Genomic DNA, 23,904 nt, shown 5'->3' on the forward strand with positions numbered 1-23,904 from the left:
ACACCAAGTTGCTTTCTTCACTTGCCTCTCAGAAACTGCTGGCAAGTTTGGGTATTATATAGTGTAAACCAGCAGTGGTAGTGAGTAAACATGCATATTTCTGAGAAGAAGAAAACAAAAAGAAAAAAACCCAGTTGTTTTCTCTAAAATCTGGAAAGCAGCTGTCTGAGACTCATTTTCACCCTTTATGAAAGACTCCCTTCCTTCTCGTCAGTCAGTAACGGGAGGAAACACATTTGAACAGGAAATGTAGTGGTACATAACTCTCCCGCTGAGCAACACTACCATCTTGAAGTGATCCTGGGCTCCTCACACACATGAGAGAAATATCACACATACTGCAGAAGAGGAAACCAAGGAACAGAGAGACTAGGTGATATATCCACAATACCTCATTACTCCATAGCAGCAGAAAAAGGAATGCAATCCAAAGACCGATTAATTTCTACCCCTCAGCAGTATCTCCAGCACTGACATATCTCACAGGCAAGAAATAAAAACATAGGCTAGGGCCATGAAGGTGCCTCTCAAACTGTCCATCACTTTCCCCCTCAGCTGTAACAAAGTCTCTCTTGTGTTTTCAAAGAAAAGCTCTGCATCCTAATGTGATAAACATTGCAACTCTTCTTTGCACAAGAGTTCACGTGTGCAAACTACTATTTCATTTGGCATCACCCCTCACACTAAAAAAATATTTTACAGAAGAAGAATGAAAAGGCACATTACAACAACATATGTAGCCTACTCACAGGAGCTCTTATTTGACATTAACATCTCAAAGACAGGGTAACAACATGTTGCAGGTAACAAGAATTTCACCTTCCTGACAGTCTTTGCTTAAAGAAATTTTCAAATAAGTAGCCTGCCCAAGAAGGCATTTACTCAAGACAAGCAATATTAAAGAGCACATAACAGCACAGTTTGGTTTTGTTCTAGATTTGGTTTGGAAATTTCTTGTTGTTTCTGGTTGGTTGGGGGAGGGCTGTTGCTTTGCTGGGGGCGGGGGGGACCTTTAAAGGGACACAGATTTCTTTCACCATCCCACATCACTCAGACACTCACACTTTAATATGTAACACAATGCTAAAAATCATATTACTAATGAATCCAAAGTAAAAGCAAATCCAAGCCCCATAGAGATAGTCTGTAACCTACAGTTAACCCTGTAAGGTTACAATATTTATTAAGCAGTGTAAAGGGTGAATTAAAAAACCACTCCGTAGCTACATCAACAAAAATTAACTCATTTTTAGCTCTTTTTTTTTTTTTTTTTAAATAATGAAATCCTCTTTGGCAACCTCAACCTTTCTATGCCCACAGTTTTCTGATATACTTGCAGCAGGCTATATTTTAAATACAGTATATACAGACTCCTCCTGCAAAATAACGTTACTGTGGTTTTTTCCAGTGGTTTCACAAGACTACAGAGAGAGGTGATGTTTCAGTCAGGAGCTGTCCCTGTTACAGAAACAAACACAGCAAATTATCTTTCTTTATGGTGCCATAGATTCTACGGTACATTGACACCAGGCCAAATTACTTTTTTGCGACATCAGTATAAAGACAGAATAACTTCCCTGTAGTTATGTGGCTTAATGTCAGGATAACAGCAAAATCTGGGGCACAGACTTTCAGACAACATTTTAAAACACGTTCCTGGCCACTTGTGATTGCAAAAATCCTACAGCAGTTTTGAAAGAAGCATTAGGTTCGTAAACCCAGGTATCCTGGCTCAAATACCATTTCTGGTCATTATAGTTCACTTGCTTAAAGTATGTCTTCGGTCTTCAAGTGGATATTTGGATGTTCCTCTTCATTTCCTTTTGGAAGGGAAAAGGTGTTTGCTGTGGCTGTATTTCGGCAGGGGATTAAGTCACCCCTGTGTGTTACCTACTTCACAGGATCACGCACATTCCTCCAGACCTGTTCACACTGGATGAAATTCTCCCCTATGCTGAAGGCCAGCACAAGGCCAAAGCATTGCATAAGTATTTAAGGGATTAAACCGGATTTGAGGGGTGTGTAGGCACTGCAGCTGGATAAATTTCTTTCAAAATTATTTAATTCTGACACACTGACCCTTTCAAATACATACATGAGACCTTTATGTAGTGTCCAGTTTAGGTGGAAGCTGGTGAGAAACAAATGCTTCCACCACCTTCAGGGAAGTCTCTCGCACACACTTTCTTGCACACAAATTCTGCCCAATATGGCACTGGGAACAGGTCACCAGGGTACTGGTGCAATGCTCTGTGGCTCCCAGTCCCAAGGTTAGCTCTGACACAAGTCTCCACAGTAAGGTAGCAACAGACCACAAGACAACTGTCACAGGAAAGTTCAACTCCATTAAATCCAACTGCCCAAGCCGACGGGACATTCCCCAACCTAATATGGGATGGAGACTCTGAACTGCGCAGAAGCAGCAGCAAGGAGAGAGTCCAAAGACCTGAAGAGCCCAGCACTAGCACAGTGCACGTGTTCGCCCTGTGCTCGTTCAGCTGCCCAGTCGGCACATACAGAGGCGGACGGGGTATCCTTACGTCTGTAACAGCTCCTGCTCCTACCTGCACTCACTATCTGGGAGTTGCCAGCCAAGCGGCCAAGTTTGCCGACTTTGTTGCAGGCTTCATTAACTCAGACAGAAAACTCTCTACCTATCAGAAATGCTTCGCTCGCTGCTAATCAAGCAGCTACTAACAGCGCCCGCTCATATTCCTGATAGGGTGCCAACTCAGACACAGCTTACTTGCAGCCCAGTTACTTAGTCACTATGTTAATTAAGCACCTAAGTGGGTAGTACCTTAACATGTCAGGATTTCAAAAGGCAGTGTGAACTCACTGGGCATTTCCACATCCAAATTGCAGCAAATAGCATCGGAATAATTAAACCAGCTATAAATGCCTCAAAAATGTAAGCCTCACATAAGACAGACTGTTCATTTGGTAGAAGATCAGAGTCCAACGCTGCTTGAATTTTAAGGGCAAAAGCAAACAATATATCTGCCTCAAAATATTTTAACACAATAAAGGCAAATTCACAGTAAGAGATTTAACCCTACAAAATTGCTTCCAATCTATATAAGACTACACAAACACAGGGAACATGCAACAGTACTGAAACAAACTGTAAGGGGGCAAAACAGACATTTGAAAGCATGCCAAGGCATGTTAATATCACCAATTAGAGTATGCTGAACTTGCAGTCACTAGTAACTGCATACTACCCTGGATATACATTTGCTAGAAGCAGATTGTTAACATTTAACCAGGACACTGGGGCCGCAGTGTTATCTTACTGACAGCTGTGGAAACCTATACAAGTTCTTTGGCTTTATGTTGCACCTACTCAGTGAATGGGAAGAATGGGTTCAACATATACGAACATGGTACTCTTGGAAAATGACACAAGCAACTACCTACAGGATCTGTCCGGCTAGGAGTTAGGTCTGGATTGCAACAACTAGGCTAGTACCAATCCTGGAAATGGGAATAGGAATTAAGGACAAACATTTTGTATTCTCAAATTAGTTATTTTCTCAACTACATGACTATGTAAATTTTATCATTTCACCTTTCTGACCACATCAGAGATAACAGGAGCCCCACAGGCAGCTGAATGCTTTGACATTTTTGAGAGATAGCAAGCTTTGAAAATAACTTATATGTTAGGATTGGGTCCTTCAGATTTGCATCTTGACCCTTCTACAGTAATAAGGTCTCAGCTGTTTAAAGCGGGTGACCATATGGTAATTTCTATTTTGGAGAAGGAGGTTATGTATAAAAACATAAGAGCTACCATGCTGTCTCAGAACAAAACATCTATCCCAACAGCTTGTCCCCTAATAGTAGCAGAGAACAGATATCTTAGAGCAGAAGAACTGGCTGAGCACATACGATACCTCCCTGGCAGTCTCCCAGCAGCCAACCATTTCAGGATCAGAGACTTCCTGTGCCAGACTTCTTTTTATCTATTTAGTCACCCTCAATTAATTTCTCTTTCATGAACCTGTCCAGTTGACCCTTGTACCCATAAAGCACATTATCTGGTTGTGTTAAGTGGATAGACAGGTATCCATGGTATGTGAGTCAGCAGCATTTTACTGCTACTGAAGGGAGGAAACTACAAACCAAGAGCTTTTGCAAGAGTGAATGCTTAACAGCTCACGATTTCACCACCACCACCCACCACCACACAGGCTACGTGATGGAATCAACAAGTAACAAAGGAGTTTGATAAGGTATGCTAAAGCTGTACATCTAGATGCTACCAAGTTCATGAGGACATAGCAATTGGGAGCCTGAAAACAACTCAGTATTCAAGCTTTTTTTTTTAACCAGATAGCTAAACTCAGCCTCTGAAGTATATTAAAGCAAGCAGAAGTTTGCAGGTGCAACCCTATTTAAAGTGCTATAAAGGTGACTCTACAAGATGCATAGGAGGATAACACAGAGAAATTATTTTCTTAGCTCCAAATACATGAAAGAGAAACCAGTAACTGAAACCATCAAATAACAATCTTTAATTGGTCCCTTCATTAGCAACTTGGTTGTGGTGACACATTAAATGAAGACAGAAAGAAATCAGACAACTTAGAAACACTCCAGACACACTAGCATGATTTTGAAGCCAAAATTCCACCGATTTTCATCACTGCAAGAAAGACCTCGTAAGATTAAAAATAAATCCACCCGAAGCATCAAAGCAAAAGTTACTGTCTCCTAGCACTTCTGAAAGATTTACCCATAATCCTCCTTACTGTTGTGCCAGCAAGAACCACAGTACTTAAGCCCTACTTAAGCATTGAAAATAGCCTTTAAGTGGGTCTGAAGTGAAGCAAAACAACTGTGCGGAACCCTTGCACGGGAAGGAATTCTACCATCTGAGCTCAGCACAGAAACCAGTCAGCACTGTATCTGTCAATGGATCATCTGTTACTGTGCAGAGTAGCTGAATGAGGTACCTTTCCCTCCGGAGGCTTCTCTTCCGTGGTGAAACTGAAGTATATGCATCACCTAAGCTAGTCCTCCTATCACAAAGAATTACTATGCCCATTTTACAGATTCAAAATGAAGTGGAGAAGAAGGTGAAGCTTGAAGACATAGAGAGCCCATTTTTAAAAAAAAAAAAAAAAAAGTTTGAAATATCTCTGAATGGAAGCCCACAGAAAGACAGAAAGATTCCTGAAGACCTCTATTTTATTCACTCTGCATTGAGCAACTTTGACTGTAAAACAGAAATTGATAATCCAGGTCCCAGAACAACTAGATTATTAGAGAAAAAACAAGTCATAGACACTTACTGATCTCCTCCTAACACACACATGCACACGCTGAGAATAAAACCCTGGAAAATCACCTAGTATCTTCAGTCTCTTCCCCCGAAAACAGGCAGAGAACTTGCATGCTGCCTGTAAAAGGACCAAGAGGGAAAGGTCACGATCTCAGCCTTGCTCTGCACCAGTGCACACGCTTTCTTCTCGGTAGGGATGTAGTGCTGTCACTCCGATTTACACTCTCCAGAGACTCCTGGAAGGAATCCTGCCCGAGCCAGCCCAAGCACTGTAAGGATTCCTAAAGCATGTAATCCAGGAATACCATCCCCTATCACGTCTCCAAGAGCCATGGACAAGCCTTCTACATGCAGACCCACTGCTTAGGAATTCACACTCTCTAAAAATAGAAATCCTTATGCCTGCAAGCATATCTCACAGACACACATTAGTTTCTGTCACTGGAAGTGTTGAGGAGCCTGCCACTTATAAGGCACATCACTATGAATCTCCCTGAAAATAGGCAGAGGAGATAATGGAAAAAATCCAAAGAAAGAATAAAATTTCACATCTTGTTTCGTTTTGGGTTTTTTTCCCCTCAGTAAGTATTCAGTTTGTAGCAAATATTTTGTTTTTCACAGGTGCTCCAATAACGTCTCCTATGCACAGAAACAGTTCCTTTGTCTCCAAGAGCCCACAGTGCTGCTAACACAGGTCCCACTCAGGTAATAACTGTGTTTTGCACGTGATCCTTCACTCTCATGAATACAGTTCTGCTCAAAACTGCTATTCAAGAGTGGAGACCGTTGCGCTAAGCACTACACACAACACATCAGGCAACTCTCCCACAAGGGAAGACTAGCTTTACACATGCTGAGGTCTTGAACAGTTACACAGCTAAACCTACAGTGGTCTTCTAGGGCAGTTTGTGACAACAAGGATTTATGGATTGAGCACATCACCATATTCTTTAGTGTAGCAAAGATTAAGACAAAACGGTTGCATTTGAAACAAGGCCGTTGTAATAAGAACCATTAACCAAAAATCATGGGGTTTTTAAACTAAGCTTTTCATTTCCATTTTCAGATAATGAATATCTTCTGAGTTTGGTTTTCAATTATTCTGTTTTCCATTTTCAATTCCGTGATCCTCTCTTCTCCGGAGAAGGAAGAACAGAAGAGAAAAATTCCCCAGGGTTACTTTCTCCCTCTCTTTCTAAACCAAACAAAACAGAAAACAGATTTTGCTAGGAACAAAAAAAATGCAAAATTAAATCCTACGTGTCCAGCACCGAGAACCAAGTCTACCTAAAATACAAAAAAGCTCCATGTTCCCATGCTCCCGAGTATAAGCTGTCGCTTCAAGCTCTGTGAATCCTGCGCTATTGGCTGTTACTTCCTTCAGGCAGCTTCTGCAGGGAAGTTGATCCTGTTTCTGAGTCACATCTTTAGGCCTCTTTTTGCATGTTTACTGTCATCAAGGCAAACATTTGGAATAAAGTCTTGGGTGCAAGCCACATTTGCTGAACAAACAAAACCGATGCCACAAAAACAATTAAACACGCTTCAAGGTATAGACCAACTGTCCTTTTTGGCCAGAAGAAACACCCAGCTCCTCATTGCAGCCTCTCATTTGGCTAGACACCTGGCAAGAATCATAGGATGGTTTAGATTGGAAGGGACCTTAAATACCATCTAGTTCCAACCCCCCTGCCATGGGCAGGGACATCTTCCACTAGACCAGGTTGCTCAAAGCCCCATCCAACCTGGTCTTGAACGCTTCCAGGGATGGGGCATCCACAACCTCTCTGGGCAACCTGTCACAGTGCCTCACCACCCTCACAGTGAAGAATTTCTTCCACATATCTAATCTAAATCTACCCTCTTTCAGTTTAAAGCCATTATCCCTTGTCCTATCGCTACATGTGCTTGTAAAAAGTCCCTCTCCAACTTTTTTGTAGGCTCTCTTTAGGTACTGGAAAGCTGCTGTAAGGTCTCCTCAGAGCCTTCTCTTCTCCAGGCTGAACAATCCCAACTCTCTCAGCCTGTCCTCACAGGAGAGGTGCTCCAGCCCTCTGATCATCTTCACGGCTCTCCTCTGGACTCGCTTCAACAGGTCCATGTCCTTCTTATGTTGGGGGCCCAAGAGCTGAACACAGTACTCCAAGTAGGGTCTCGTGAGAGCCGAGTAGAGCAGGAGAATCACCTCCCTCAACCTGCTGGTCACGCTTCTTTTGATGCAGCCCAGAATATGTTTGGCTTTCTGGGCTGCAAATGCACGTTACCAGGTCATACTGAGCTTCTTGTCAACCAACACCCCCAAGTCCTTCTCTGCAGGGCTGCTCTCAATCCGTTCTCCACCCAGTACCTCAGCCTTCTCCATATTCCAGGTAACCAGGTCTCCCGTTTCCTTCCGGAGAGCGCTCACATTTTCCCTAATGTTCCTTTTATCACCGATGTGCCTATAGAGGCTTTTCTTGTTGCCCTTGACATCCCTGGCATGATTTAATTCTATCAGGGCTTTAGCTTTCCTAACCTGATCCCTGGCTGCTCGGACAATTCCTCTGTATTCCTCCCAGGCTATCTGCCCTTGTTTCCACCCTCTGTAGGCTTCCTTTTTGTGTTTGAGTTTGTCCAGCTTCAGAAGCAGCTTCAGAAATACCACTGTTGTCTGAAGCACTGATAAAGGCCAAAGGCTGAGAGCAGCTAGGAGATAAGCCATTGGTCTGACCTAGCAAATCATATCCTTTGTTCATCGTATTTCCTGTGGATTTGAAACAGCTCTTCCCATTCTCTTTAAAACCAGATAGAGAGTGATGGCTTTAGAGCTTTTCAAGTGACAAGAGCAGGAGGAAAGGCAGGCCTATAGTAATAGGCTTTAACAAGGGTACTGTCAGCTGACATAGGAACCTGTATATTGGCTTACTGAGCAGATTCCTCCCACGCAAAGTAACAATAGTTTACTCCTTCACATGCAACTCTAGTAAAGCTTTAGTACTTCCTATATCCATGTTCCTAATTAAAAAAAAAAAAAAAAAAAAAGCCAAAACCACCCCCAACAACAATAAACCAACCAAAAAAAGCCAACACCAACCAAAAAAGGCCAAGCTACAAGACAGGACAGGGAGGAAGAGGCTAGTTTTTCAGCTCTAACCCTCTCATGAGTCTCATCTGATTTCAAGTGTCTGATGAGTATCTGATACCACACAGCAATTTTCAAGTACAACACTGAAAAAAGGCAATAGTAATGTTCCATGTTGCCTAGGACAAACACTCTGTGCAATTAGAGAATAACAAAGAGCTGGCACAGAGCACAGCAATCCTCTCCATGGCATCTGTTCTTACTGGTGTTACACCATCAGAAAAAAATGGTGCTACATGAGCATTCTGAAGGAGTGGAAATGGCATGATCAAGTTGTAACATACTAAGAGAAAAATTATTTACAGTTTTTCTTCCAGATGTTCCCACACTCACCATCTAATATGAACAGAACACCCCAGTAAGGTTTGCAGCTAAGGCAAAAGTAAACCCATTATCAAATTTTCCTGAGATTGTCCTGGAAGTTTACATTGTAAGAGTAAAGTCAAATTTTATGCACCTGATTATGCACATCACACACCTGTGAAAGTAAATATGGCTAGCCTGATTTGGGACTATCTGGGAGAGAAAAGGTTCAACTGTAGGAAGACATTTATTTGACACGGTAAGTATTTGTAAATTAACTCTAAATTCTGTCAACTTATTTGCACAGTTCTTACTCACAGGAACAGCCCTCCTATTTAGTTTGGTTCCTTTAAGTTCAGCACTTGTCTGAATAAATGTTGTATGCTCAAATACTGATAAAAATTGGTGCAATATTCCACAATGGTCTACAGTTGGATAAGGAATCCTCTCTATGATGCTTCTGACAGTTCCTCTGTGCAATTCAATGGGTTTATCAAATATTTCTAGTTATCCTTCCATAGTCATAAAAGCAGAAAAGCAAATAAAGAAGGAACAATTTTAAAACTACAGCTAGAACACAGATATCTGAAGTTATTCATAGATTTTGGACAAAACACATAAGAGAGACTGTAAAAATGCCTTGCTAGTTTGTAGTGTTCCACCGTAACAGCTTCAGAATGAGGAAAAAAATAATTCAGCTCTAAACCAAAAGACGTGTGTGGGGTTTTTCCTTCTAAGACTCAAAAAAGAATTCTCCTCACTATAAAGGTTGTTTTGCAACTTTAGGGCACCTACAGATCAGTCGAGCAGACAAATACATACATGATGTCCACCATGATTTATGACAGTTTCTACCAGAATATATACCAGCAAATGGTCTCCAAGATTTCAAGGTGACTGGATTTGAATCCCATCAGTGAATGGCTGGTCTGTTCCAAATAAAACACAAAATCTACCTCCTTTCCGAGTTTGTCCAGGAACAGGTTTGAAGGAAGTCTGTGAGGAAAAAGAGTCCCATACACTGTATTTGCCTACTTCTAAATATCTTAAACCAATGGGGATCCCAGCAATTATTCCAGGAGATAGGTATTTTCCCCAAGCACTTTTGTTGGTTTAAACAAAATTGTTGTGCACTCCATCTTTGCTCAACTTTGAGATTCAAGTAAACTAAAAACCTCAGAATTATTCTCAGGTCAAAATCATGCGATCCAAAGGAAAATGGCTAATTTCACATAGTTTTGATACTGAATCATATGGTAAAGCTAGGCTCACGCAGTAGTTTTTAGGACAACGTGTTTACCCAAAACTGGATAAACAAAAGCTGTGAGGAGTTCACCCACAAGTACATTTTTTAAGAGTTCATTCTTGGCATAGATGGGGACAACTCCCATCAGCTTGAATGGAAAACTCACCTGTTTATGCCAGAACTAACTTTGGTCTCCAGCATCTGCAAACATAAGGCAGAGAACCTGCCTCCCCACAGCTTACTGAAGTTTTACACCTTTGTAAATTCACTTTTTGATGAGGTACACAGCAGCAAAACAGCGGTCAATAAGGATGTGGGCTAGTTTGTTTTCAGAGATATTCAATACGCAGCAGACACTGTGCCATATTTAAGCAATAAAGAGCACTGCTTCTGTCCATCGTAAGGACTTGTTTGGAATTATAAAGACATATGGTATTTTTAGAGGCTGAAACAAACATACTGACTCACACTCACCACTGCCAATTGAGAATAAGGCACATTTACTGATGTAACCAATGTTCCACTTCAATCTGCTTTCCCATCAAACCTCAACATTTTATTTTAGCTGCAAAAAGGTTTATTAAAACCCTGCAGCCACATGATAATTCTCTCAACTAAGAAATGCAATGCAAGGCTTAAAAAAAAACACACAACCAAAAAACCAACACCACCACAAACCTATGCAGTCCCACTCCTTTTAAAAATCACCCTAAATTGTATTCAGCATTCCACCAAGTTCATATTTTATGGTGCTGTTTAAATGAAAAGAACAACAGTTGTTTCTCTGATATTTTGTTGTTGCTGGGTTTTTGTTTGGTTTTTTTTTTTTTTTTTTTTTTTTACACACCCAAAATCAGGAAATATGGGGTAATATCTCCAACTTTGTCACCAAATAAAACTTCAGACAAATTACTGAACACTTTGTGGATTCATCTTGCTGTCCTTAACTGGCAGATAATCATGATTTGTATTTGTACTACAACAGCATCTTCACCCTCTTCCCCACAAGCTCAGGTTTTCTATTATATATATGTCAGACACAGCTGACAAGCATATAGATGCTTACCTACCCATTTCAGTAAGAGCTTGAAGTTTAAATCCTAGTACTTAAGTCGTGTGGGGTTTTTTAAACTTGTTAGATGGAAGATGATAAACATGTTGTATTTATCACTTGGTTGCAAAGATACCTCTTAGATATGGAGCAAGAATATCTTTGCAAGAAGTTACCTAAGCTAGGGTCTTCAGTCCTCTCTAAATATTTACTGCTCCAAGCGAAACATAGCCGAGTGACACACTGCTTTTCTCCTAGATGACAACAAACAAAAAGCACAGGAAAAATTTATACTGTAGTGAATCATATGCATATTTTGACTGGTGGAAGCTCTGCCAGAGAATGGAAAGAAAGATTAATTTAGTCGGTTTATCCCTTCCTTCAACTTCCACACAGACTAAAACAGTGCCTTCTTACAAAGCCTGCCCACATCCTGGCTCCCCTCCAGGGAGGCACTGGTGTATGCAGGCTGGGTATCAGACAGCACTTTGTCCTCACCAGGATGTGGTCTGCCTTTGTAACAAGGCCTATGCAAATGGATGCCCATGAGCCCTTGCAGCTGACTGTGGCAAATGCCACTTGTTCCTTCACTAGACATAAATGAACTGTAACTACCTCAAAGCAGAACAAACAACATAAGAGGAGAAGGGAAAACATCCAGATTTAACCAGATTAACGATAACGGCTCTCCTGAGGAAAGACTCCCTGAAGAGGTGAATTCAGGGAGTTATTAGCAGCCATTAACCACGTTTCTAGTTTGTGATGTGCCATGCAGTGAAAAATACAAGTCTCTGACTTCCCTCGTGAAAGTATTCGGGAAAATTATTAGCTTCGCAGAAGACAGATTAGTCACAGTGCAAACTGCCATTCTAAACGTTTCATATTTGTTTTGCATCCCCAGCATCCCACTAAAAATAAAAGCGACAGAAGAAAATATGTGTGCTGGGCTTAGAAACAAATGCCCAGCTGAACCACCAAGAAGGCCACCATTCTTATACTGCACTAGATACTCTTTACTCATCTTAAACCCTTATTTCTGCCACTTCACTTAAGCCTGGAACACATGACTTCAGAAAAACTGTTTCTTATCACAAATTGCTATTGCAACATTTGTATTAAAAGACAGGAGCACAATGAACAGCAAGGAATTCCTAGAGTTTTCCTTCAAACTTTCTTACTTTAGTCCTGCCACTTTGTTGTCAATGCGTGGTCTTGGGAAAAAAAAGATCAAAAGGATTTCTGCTGTGTCTAGTTTTCAGGGATGCAGGACTCCATTTCTGAAAGCAGACAGATTACAGTGACTGAAATCTGAAGTACTGATACTGCACTGGAAGAATGGGTGCTGACAGCAAGCTCTTAACTCATCAGCAGATGTAGATCTTGCTGACTGTATTCAAACTAGGTCACAGAGCCAAAAATCCCATGAAAGCAACAAGAAACAAGGAGCAGCCAGACTAGGCTCTCTCATGATTAACACAAGATATCCACCTCCATCCACATATGGACTCCACCACCTCAACTAGAGAAAAACACAGTTTCAAGGGACTATTGGATCCACATATAGCACATTTGGATAGTGGCACACTTCGAACAAATTAAAGCTGTGTCTAAGCCTGTGCAGCTGACATGGAAATAACACTCCTCTCAGAAAAACACTGAGCTGTTCAGCGACTTAAGCATCGGGACCCAAGTGTTAAAGACCACAGCCCCTCCGCTTCCTTCAAAGATCTCAGGCCCAGGACAAATTATGAAGAAAATAGAAAGTAGAATAGTTAGGCATGCTGGGCCCACCATATTTGCAGCATCCTCAGGTAAACAGACTCACTAACCATCCTGACCCCATCATAGAAGAGGTTCAAGGCCACTTTCACTAGGCTTTTACACCAAACTTTAAATCAGCAGGGTGGTATTGCCCCCTCTCATATACTAAGCAATAAAACAAGAACTAATAAATTTGGGGCCATTCCAGAAAAAAAACTCTGCTGCCTGCAACTCTTGTTAATTCACAAGCTTCTCAGGGAATACTGTCAGTAAAAGCTCCCAACATCAAACAGAGATCAGTTAGCAAACCCCATGCCAATGAGTTAATCACATTTGAACCTCTAGTCAGCTATTCCCTTTCTTTGGGAAAACTAAGGATCATTCATCTTCCACAACTTTTTAAATGGAGATTCACTGGCAGCCAGGCAGAGACAGACTGTAAACTGCATCCAAACAACACTAACAACATCCATCGGCATCAGCAGGTGCTCAGCACCACACAGCTCCCTGTTCCTGGTTTATGAAGGCGCTTCTCCAATCCAGAGGTCTAGGGCACAGCACAGGGGAGACTCGTCCCTTCAGGTTTCTCCGAGCACTGTCTCTCAGTGCTCAGTACAGAAGGGACTCAACAGCACTCCTGATCTTCACTTACTGTTCAGTCAGTTATTTGGGATCTTTTTGTGTACTAAGCACTCATTGCTTGCACTGCTGTTAGCGGACAGGCAACTTACAGCTGAGGGTCAAGTCAGGAATGGATACAGCAAAGGCTAATGTTATTGCAGGGCACTCTGAATCAGTGCATTAGGACCTGTTGTGACAGGACATCCAGCCAAAGCTCTCTTTTTTTTTTTTTTTAATCTCAGTTATTATCAACACTGGGGTTATATGATATACCAGAACAACCTTCCAAAAAAATTCACTTTAGGTTTATAAATCTTACTTACACACTTACAAATCACATGTGCCTGTCTACAAAGGTTTCAATTTGGCAATAACACTTTTCTGTGTTATAGCACAGTCTCCAGCAACTTCTTGCTTCACATTCTGTTCAAATGTTTTTCTTTTCCCAGAGCACCACCCTTTTCCTCAGCCAGTTCAATTCTACTCCTAATGGAGATAGGGTTAAATTTACAAAGTGTTTTTATCCTAATTACAAGCCTTTCAGCTAGTACCTTGGTCTTAGCCTCAGCAGGAAATGATATGCAAAATATACTTTCATGCATCTGACAGTCCCCAAAACTACCGGTCATATAAATTCTGCCAATTTACTCTAATTAAAGCAAAGCAGTGTCGTGTGTGCTTAAACGGTCAATCTGTCTTGAAGTAATTATACCTGAAGGCAGGAATACATCAGTTTCCTTCTCTTGGAATTAAACTCAGATGGGCAACTGAGAAACAGTCAAGGGACATTTGCTAATGATTAAATCCAAATCACATCTCCTTTCAGTGTTCTTACCAAGTACAAGCTGGTGCATGGATGCTGATGGATGTGTGGAGGAAGGAGGCAGATGGTACAAGGCTCTTGTCAACACTGCACTGCCTACACAAGGTGCTTTCTCACACCCAATGTGGCAGAGGCTTGCGTGCTGAAGCAATGCATTAGGGAGTCAAAATGAGACAAATGTAGTGTATCATGTGATACGCTAACTACCACTGGTAAGATTTCAGGTGATTCTTAGTGTTTTGTTTCATCTGCTAGGTAACCACTGCACCTGTTGAAGATCTGTTTAATTCACTTTTATTATCAACCCTGACCACCAGCATAAAGATGATAAAAGCCCTCTTCCAAACCAGATGATGAGTTCAGGGCTCCCTCTCTCTCCCTTTGGAAGCTCTCATCAAATCTTTGCATTTCATTTTGGCTTGTGAGTCCCACTGAGTATAGGGACCATCAGATTGTAAACAGATTCTTCAGGGGAAGTTCCCCTTTTAAAGAGGCAGCTTATAGAGGAAAACACCTGAGCACTCTCATGTTTTGATGTAAGATGAGAGAAGAGCCATCAGGCAGAGCTCCCAGTGGGCAGGAGAATATTAAAGACCCACCTTCCACACTACAATGGCAGAAGACATCTATCATGTCTTCATGGTCCTTTAGAGAAGACCAAAGATGACTCCTAGAAGTAGACAACATTGATCCAGTTAGGAAAAGTTGAAGAGGTTACATTGCTCCATCCAAATCCTCCTTCCTGCTGTCACATACAGAGCAAGGAGCACAGAAGGCAAAGAGAGAATGAGAAAGAGAAAAATCATTAACCACTAACCACACTTACACAACCATATTTTCTGTGCCACTCAACAGCACGTAACTCCAAATTCACACTGCTCCCAACACAGTTCTCAAAGACCCTTAGTCAGAAGGATGCTTACTTTGGCCCTCCAGGAGCTGACAAATTCAGCTTTATCTCTCTGGGATCTGACGAGCCCATCCTGTCACACGGGAAGATGATTATGAATGACAATGCAATGAGTAATTTTTTAAACAGGCAAAAAAATCTGACTTGAATATTCTGCTTAGATTCTCATCCTTTACTGGTTCACTGACATGGTACTAAGGTTCCTGAAAGGAGAAGGACAGTCTACTTCAGCAGGGACCAAATTTGCTGCCATTCAGGAGAGAACAATACCAACCTATAAAAGCTTATACAGACACATCATTAAAAGATTAACTTAAGTCCAGGTTCAGCCTTCAAGAACATAATTTGAAAGATACAATATAAAAGGAAAATCCAAAAGACCTGTGCAACTCTTATCTGTAAGTTATCTGTAATATGTCCATCCTCAAAACAAACCAAAAAAAGCAGCTTTTTGTCAAGCTTAGACTTGCACTCCTTTTACAAGAGGTGAAACTATGTCCCCTCCCATTCTCCCATTAATCTTCCCTATTTTAACACAAACATGGTTTTATTTTAGTTAGATAAAAATATGTGGAGGGATACTTATCTAGGAGTCAGTATTCTTTATTCTTTTATTACAATAAAATCCAGCTATACTCATCACAACAGGCCAGTTCTTTCCATCCCTCTGAAGCTGGCCCTTTCCAAAATGTCAGAAACAGGTCTCTTCAGGTGTACCTAAAATAATCTACTGGTGTACTTATCTAGTAATATTCTGGGGTTTCAAAGTGCAAGAATAGAGACGGCAGAAATCATCCTATGACAGAAATCACTGTTCACTTTGCATTTTGTTAAAATACTTCTCGATTAACCTGCTAAAATACTTGAGGCAGAAGTGAGTGCTTTTAAAAGCTGCTTTGACATTACAAAATATGCAGTATCAAGCACAGGAGAGAAGGGAGAAGACAAAACCAAAGAACACAGTTGTCCATCATCAGAGTAGGCAAAGCAGGATCAGCTGCTTTTTGAAGATATTTTGTTGTTGCGAGGGTCCTCACAGAGTCGCCAAGACTGCATTTTCCATTCCAGTCTCACTGTGGGGTATTGGTTGCAGCATGACTGTTAAATCAGTACTAATTGTGAAGACAGGCACTGGGGCAGGAACAACTGTCCACCATGAAGTCAGCTGAGCCAGTACTTCATTTTAGCTTTCCTAAGGGCTATCAGATGTTAGTGATTTCAAGCTCCTAGCAGGAGTAGGTAGGTACGTGTCTGCCCTAGCAGTGAATAATGTTAGGACACTAAACTTATCTCCTGAAATATCTACTCTATTTTAGCCCAGCTAAAAACAGAATAAATGAACTTTTACCATTAAACCTGATTCCAATAGTCTAATCCAAGTGTAAGGTTTCTCAGTCACAGCTGTCTTGCCCTTTAAAAAAAGGAAAGGAAAGAAAAGCCAAGTAAATATTCTCTATGGAGAGATTTAAGATTCCCTTCCTTCCCCCTAGCAGCAGTAATGTATGTATCTTCATCTTTTGGACTTTTTCCAAAGTGCTTAACTTTGGAATTTATATATTATGCTTGCCACAGCAAGTGTCTCTTTAGACTAACTCTCCTCTCCTATATTGGTCTATATTCTGTCACTCCTTTTCCCCAGAGCTTGCAGTAATGAGTGGACAGCTTCTCTGCAGTAATTGTGGTCTGTCAGAAAAAACAAAGAAGAGGAAGTATGTATCATTTGGCTGTCTGCTTAATTTTAGTGTAACAATTCCATTTTTAGGTACACAGACTCTATAATAGAATGGGCATATCCGAGTTTAGCACACAAAGCTCTAAATAAGACTGCTACTTTACAAAACCACAGGACAGAATAGCAATTGTTTCTAGCACGGTAACCGCAGTGATTGAGAGATGCCCAAAGTAACTTGTTTTTTAAAGGAGAAACTTCAGTGTGTGGTGGTAAGCTCTGAAACCACCGATATAAATGGATTAGGCCGTTAGCACAGCAAACAATAGTTCCATTACTTTGGCTTAGGTCTGTTTTCAGAAAGCTAGAGAGTACTTAAAAAAATCTCCTTGCTCTTGCCAATATCACTGGAGGACTGCATCAGGAAAGATACTTTCTGCAAGTGCACACCAGGATATGCTAATATTATCAAGCCTTTTGCTTTGTTGTCAAGCTATTCTTACTTTGCTTCTAATGCTACATGAATGTTTGCTACTTCCAGTCCGCATAACAGCTATATTACTGGAGGTTCCAGTCTGTTGTTTTTCTTCGAAGCTAGGCTTCAGTCTTGGTTAATGTTTGCCCAGAAATATGTAATTGCGGACTTCCTCCTCATAAACCGTTCCAGAGCGCAGGCTGCCATCCTTCCATGTTATTATTATCTGTGTGCCTGCAGGCTAGAGCAGGGTGTGCTCTCACATTTGAGAGTATAGATAACCCTTTCCTTGCAGGAAAGACACTGAATGCCTTTGATTGCTGTAGCTGCTACTAAAGTAGACTACCTGAAAGTTTTGCTGGTGTCATTTTCTGCCCCTATATTACAGAACAAAAATAGTTTTAGCACAGGCCTACTAGGTCACAAATAGATCTAAGGGAAACTGAGAATAAAATGAACCTTTCAAGCCACCTCCTTCATAGCCACTGCATATACTTATTTGTGCTTCTTAATTCTCTATTCTGCCTGACTGTCCACATATTAAAAAAAAATCCAAGTTTAAAAAAAAAAAGCCAAAAAAACAACCACACAGAAGTTCATTTCCTATGTTTTTCCCATATTGTTAAATATTCTCACCTATAGAAGGAAAGAAAAAAACTGGAGTAATTTTTGTGTAACGCTCAGATTTTCAAGCAGACAGCAATGTAGTAATTCAGCATAAGAAACATTTTCTGGAAAAACAATCAACAAACTGAATGCTTTTATTTTATTTTGGGCACAGGTATTCGAGCCAATACAGTGCCAGAAATGCAGTATCAGCAATGATAGTAAAGCCCCAGGCATTAGCAGAAAAGTAGGTAATGTTCAGAGTTTACAGTGGTGAATATGCCCCAATAAAGAAAGCCCAATTCATTCTGAGCTACTGAAAATATCTTTAAAAATCTCTCCTCTCCTGGGTATTGCCCACATCTTTCAGGGATAACATGGAGAATCCATAGCATAACCTTTGCAACATTATGTAAAATGACCAGAAGGTTTGCAATAGAACAAACTCAAGAAACTTAAGAAATTAAACAGATGAAATCTCTTTAGATACTTTGTAGGTAACAGATCTTCTAAGGTCTTGCCCAGATCCCTGCTGGTGATAGCCTGGCATGCTTTCCAGGCTTGACATTCCCTCTTTGCCCTCAAACCATCCAGATCTGGGAGCTGCCAGAGTGTGTTAAAGCTCACATCTAGTCTATTCACCTGGATTGCCTCTAAGGAGAAGCAAGGGGAAAGTGGAAGTCACCTCGAGCCCAGAGTCTCACCCTAATATAGATTCAGGGTATGGCTGGCACACGCACCTAGTCCCAGGAACTGGGAAGACCTCCTAGGTCAAGTAACACAGGTGCACTCTAAGAGGTTCACTGTCCTTGAACAGGCAGATCACACTAAATAGGGCGGATCAGGCAGAACTTGCACACTAAACAAAATAAACCCGTGTCCAGCTCCTCTGCTCAGCGAGATTAGTGAATATCTGGAGTGCAGTGAACTAAAGCAGTACCTCAGGTGGAGGAACAGTACAGTGAAAAGCCTTAACTTCTTTCCAAATTAAAATTCTTTGACAAGAGCAACAGCTGGAAAAAGTTTAGCCATCACTTAAACCAAAAGGTATCTTTACTTCTGACAACAGCTGGTTTTGAAGCACCTAATGTTTTTAGTAGCTTTCAGATGCCTCTTCTTCCTGAGCTCACTACAAACGATGTGACAGTTTAGAGAAGGGCTATGTTCCGAATAAAAATAAGATACAGGAGAAAGATATTCTAACACAAAACAGAAAAGTAGTGACAGCTTTGGAAAGACTTATAGCCAAAAGGTTATTTTTGGAAGGGAAGGAGGACTATGCAAGTCTCCGGATAACATGCCAGAGCTCTATAGACATTCAGGATGGACTCTCACAGAGAAATTACTGAAGGACTAAGTGTTTACCCTCAAACCAATTACAATTTGCCATGCAAGAGAAGTCACCTAGTCCAGCTGAAAGCAAGAGGGCCATTGGCCATACATACAATGGAAATTATGTTCTGAATCAGTAGTAGCTTTACAAGACTGACAAACCCTATGGCAATGAAACGTCAGCTCAGACTAACATGTATGATAGAGTCATGCACATGTTAATATTGCCTGCCCTAAGACACCAGGGTCCCAGGATACAACACAACCAAAATCTTTGGGGTTAACTGCAATCTCTCATCAGTATAGTTCATGTCACGGGGCCAGGGGCGGCGGGGGAACGACTACAAAACTGCATACACAACACATGTAATAGATGATACTCGGGTACTACTAAGCTAGCTTGGCTTAGTAGCTTGATCAAATATTTGCAATAATTTTTCTTTTTGCAATTAATTGCAATTTTAGAGGTGCCTTTTGGTGAAATGAAAAACTAATGCAAAACTCTTAATCATGTTACAGAGATCTCATGTTAAGTGACACAGAAGTCTCAGACTACTGATACTGGATGAAACAGACTCCACCGAATAGTTCCTGAAGGAGATTTACAGACGCATATTATTGAAAGCATGCATCACAAACTAAGTTACAGTGAAAGGTTGTATCTAGGCAGTTTTTTCAAAGTTTACAAAACTGTAATATCTTTGATTCCACTCATTAAATAGATATTTATTTTTATACCTTCCCAGACATCAGTGAATTCATTTAACATCTGAGGAAAGATCACCCTCATAAACTATCATGCTTTACTTTGAAAGCTTAGCTTATTTAGTTTCTTAGCTTAGTTTCTACCACTAAAAACACAGGGATAAGAAACTACATTTATATTAGGAAACATCTGCTGGAAATTATCCACAAACTTACCAATAAAATCAACAGCAAATTGTACTTCTGATCCCAAACAATTCTAAGTCACTGCAGCATACAGATATGTAAGCATTCACACACTCATGACCCCATATACACACAAGCTTAAATTAGATAGCACAGCTTTGCTGTCTTCTTTGGGCCATTACAGCCACTGCTCTTAGAGGAAATGCTCTGGGATAGTCAATAACCAGCTGAAAGAGATGTAAATTCAACAGCAAGGAAGCATTTAGAGGCAGAACTATCTTTTATCACAAAACTTTTTGTGACTTTCCAATAATTTGCAAATATCAAAGTACAGTGCCATAAATGGAGCATTAAAGGCATCTCCATTAGAATGTTGAAAACCATTCTATATAAGCCCTGCATAAACAGAAACACGTAGTTTAGCAAAATACTCAAAAAGGTCAATAGGAGTTTGCCTTAGTAAGGAGTAGTAAGAAACAGAAAATGAGCTATAGGATTGGGCTGCTGGTATATAGCAATCACAAAATGAAAAAATAACTAGAGTGAGATAATTTTTCAGCATGAATTCCAACAAAGCCAGCTTGTTGCTAGAAGGCCGTTCAGCTACTGAAGATTTGTCCTTGAATTCCTGTTGAAATCAATCCATAAAAATCATATTAAAGGATTAGGCATCAAACATTTGTGTGTTGATATGCATAAGAAATTCTTCACTCACAGACTGCTGACCTTACATTCTTAAGAGGATCTTTTGCCCCATAATAAAGTGTTCACTGTCAACAGTAATTCTTGCGCTTCATGCATCTGTTGACAAAGTCTGAACAGGAAGCTTTTCTGCAGGTAAAACTTTCAAGTGCTGTTCTTGTGCAGGGGCTTTGTACAAAGCATGATGTAGGATTCAGACATTTTGGTGAACAGCAAAGTACTGATCTTGATATTTATGCCACAAGTGAACTATGAAACAGATGCTAGACATTTACTTCAGAAGATTTATAGTATACACACTAGCTTCAGGAACTAAACAGCTATCCTTGCATATCTATACTTCTGTTACCATATATATTCTTTAGACACAGACACACTTTTAACCACAAGTATGCAGAAGAACTCATGAGCATGCAAGAGAGTGCTTTCATTATGTCAACAATTCTTGACTGATGAATTACTAAATTTGCCCTGCAAACATTTTTATAAAAATCCACTATTTCAGGTGTCTGCAACACTGATTTCACAAAGCACTGAAATCATCCCTGTGCATAATCCATGCATAAGCATAACAATGAAGGACCATGAAATTTTGGCTTATAATACAAAACCCCCAGCTGAGCTTTTACAGCACTGGTACTACTCTGGTCTGCATTTAATGCATACCTGTACGTGCTCAAGGTCCACAGTTTAGCCTTTTTTGCCTGTCAACATGACATGACCAACATAAGCCACCTGTGTTAGTAGGGAGCTCAAAGCAGAGAGATTTAATAGAGGCCCAGGAGAAACACTTTCTTTCTACAATTGGCTGACCAATTCCCAACAGTGCCAGTCCAGGGAAGAATTGGGCACAAAGCTGCCCCACAACTGCTCTGTAGGCTGCAACTACTCTGACAGATAAAGAACAAATCACATTAGCTCACTGAAAAAAGGACTGCACTTACTTTCTCTCAAATCATGCAGGGTTACTGCTGCCCTGGCTGGACTGAAATCCCTGCAGAAACACATGGGGCAGCAAGGTCCACTGTGGTCCCTCAGTCTGTCAGTATCTTCAGTGAGGACAAGGTATCTTCTGTATTTTATCTCCCCCAGCCCTTCTGCCTGCTTAAAAAAAAAATAATAATCTATATTCCAATTTACACTTGCTGGCATCTCCAGATGTTTTGTCGCTTACCAAAGCTGCATCACTTCACTTTAAAGCTCTCTGCAGATATCCATCATTTTGCATGCCATACATTTACTTTCCGCCCGTACTTAAACTATATGCACACAGGTACAGAAGCTATGTCAATTTAATTAGAACTGATGTTAAGAAAGGTTGACTTCATACAAATTGCTAACCAGAAATTCCATCCTCAGTCCTCTGTAGATAATTTCCTAGTAGTGCCCTTGTGAGAAAGTCCTGCACAATGGTCATTAAATTTACTGCAGGAAGATGGAAACAACAAATACAGGAAAATAACAGTGGTTCATATCTTTGGGTAAAATGGAGTGCTTGTAGCTTCTCCAGCTCCACAGCTTGCCCTGCTATCCCTCATCTATCAGCCCCAAAGCATCTTTTACTTTTCATAGAATAGTGTACATTGGAAAGGACCCCTGGAGATCTAGTCCAACTCCCAGTTCCAAGCAGGTCCCAGTTAGATCAGGTTGCTCAGGGACCTGTCTAGGAAATAAGAGATTCAGTATTAAAGCACTGGGAAAACCACAAAACATTTCAAGGGAATCATGTAAAAAAAGTAATTAAAGTTAAGATATGGAGCCTGAAGAGAAGCACTGAGTTTGATTCCAGTTCCTAGCCTCACACATCAGCCATGTACCACAGACCCCACTCCTACCTTAGACCACAGGTGCTGAAACAAAGAGCTTTATTTTCTACACATAGAATTAAGAAATTGGAGAAAGATAACAATCACAACTGCCCCCGCACAGCACAGGATGGTTTCACTAACAAGTGCTTATGCATTTGGGGAAATTAATTCTTAAGATAGCTGTTATTAACCTAAAAGTAAAGAGATCAGGTCCTAACCTGATGCAAACCAGTGCTTACTAGCTAACACCAACTGGCAAACTGCCTCACAATTTGATTTTGTCAAGGTAATGCTTTCTCAGTAAGAAAATCTTGCATCTTCCACTGAACTGCAAGAGACAAGTGGATTATACCAGCCACTGCCTGGTTTATACTGAATTATTGCTAGCACATATATTTGAGTCTTCTCAAAAACAAAGGACAGAGTACAGGGTAACAAGCAATCAGTCACGTCTGACACGCACACTATTTCCACAGAATTACTCATCTCTGTGAGGTTTGACACGCGCTAAAGGATTTTTCCTAATTCATGCACAAATGCCTTGTAAATAAATGGCAACTATTCCTATGACTAAATAGCTACTTCATAGGTATTTTGACATAACTGCTCATGGAGTTTCCAATAATGCCATCTTCAAAACAAAAACTACGTACTTCCCCTCCTTTCACTTGTTTTTCAGGAAACCACGTTTTCAGACTTCCTGTAGCTGACACAGCCTGGGTAAGTCAGGTTGTGCTGTATCACAGCCCACAGCATATGGCAGAATTCGAGCTTCCCACAGCGATTCACCACAATGCATCAGGTGAGAAAGTCAGACTAGAAAATGAAGAGGAGCTTTGATTTGTTTCAGGTTTTTTCCTTCCTGGAATGACCTACAGTTAAACAAACTGGCTGCCAAGGGAAATAGGAAAGGGATGCTCTGAGCTTAACTATGTGGTTAGCACATTACATCCTTCTAGGAGTTAATATACAAAGCTAAATCCGAAAGATAGACTTGGGTATCTCTCTCTCTCTGGTAACACCAACTGCCTTCAAGCCCTGACCTAGCTAATCCTAATCCTGCAGGTCTCTAGGTTTTCATCCTTAGAAAAATTCAGGATTTAAGTCCTGAGACACCAATTTTCTCAGCTCCTTTTTTCTTCTGAGGGGATTTTCAGGCTAACCTTTCTTCTGCGTACTGCATTTGTAAGCCTTGCTCTAGAAAACACATTGGTTGCAATCACAATGTAAGATCTAGCCCCAGAAAACTTTCAGGAAGGCTTCTTGGCAGTAGGTAGGTAGAGCAGGCATCCCCA

At 40.8% G+C, this 23,904-nt stretch overlaps 1 long non-coding RNA gene across 1 annotated transcript in view; it reads right to left on the minus strand.

Annotated features, from left to right (window-relative positions):
• LOC142035059 (uncharacterized) overlaps positions 1-21,975 on the minus strand; it is a 222,602-nt gene extending 200,627 nt beyond the window's left edge. The window contains exon 1 of the long non-coding RNA XR_012651795.1: positions 21,746-21,975. This is a non-coding gene — a long non-coding RNA (uncharacterized LOC142035059). The remainder of the gene's footprint in view (positions 1-21,745) is intronic.
• Between the last annotated feature and the right edge of the window lie 1,929 nt (positions 21,976-23,904).

Source organism: Buteo buteo, chromosome 1 (assembly GCF_964188355.1).
Source record: "Buteo buteo chromosome 1, bButBut1.hap1.1, whole genome shotgun sequence".
Lineage (NCBI taxonomy): Eukaryota > Metazoa > Chordata > Aves > Accipitriformes > Accipitridae > Buteo > Buteo buteo.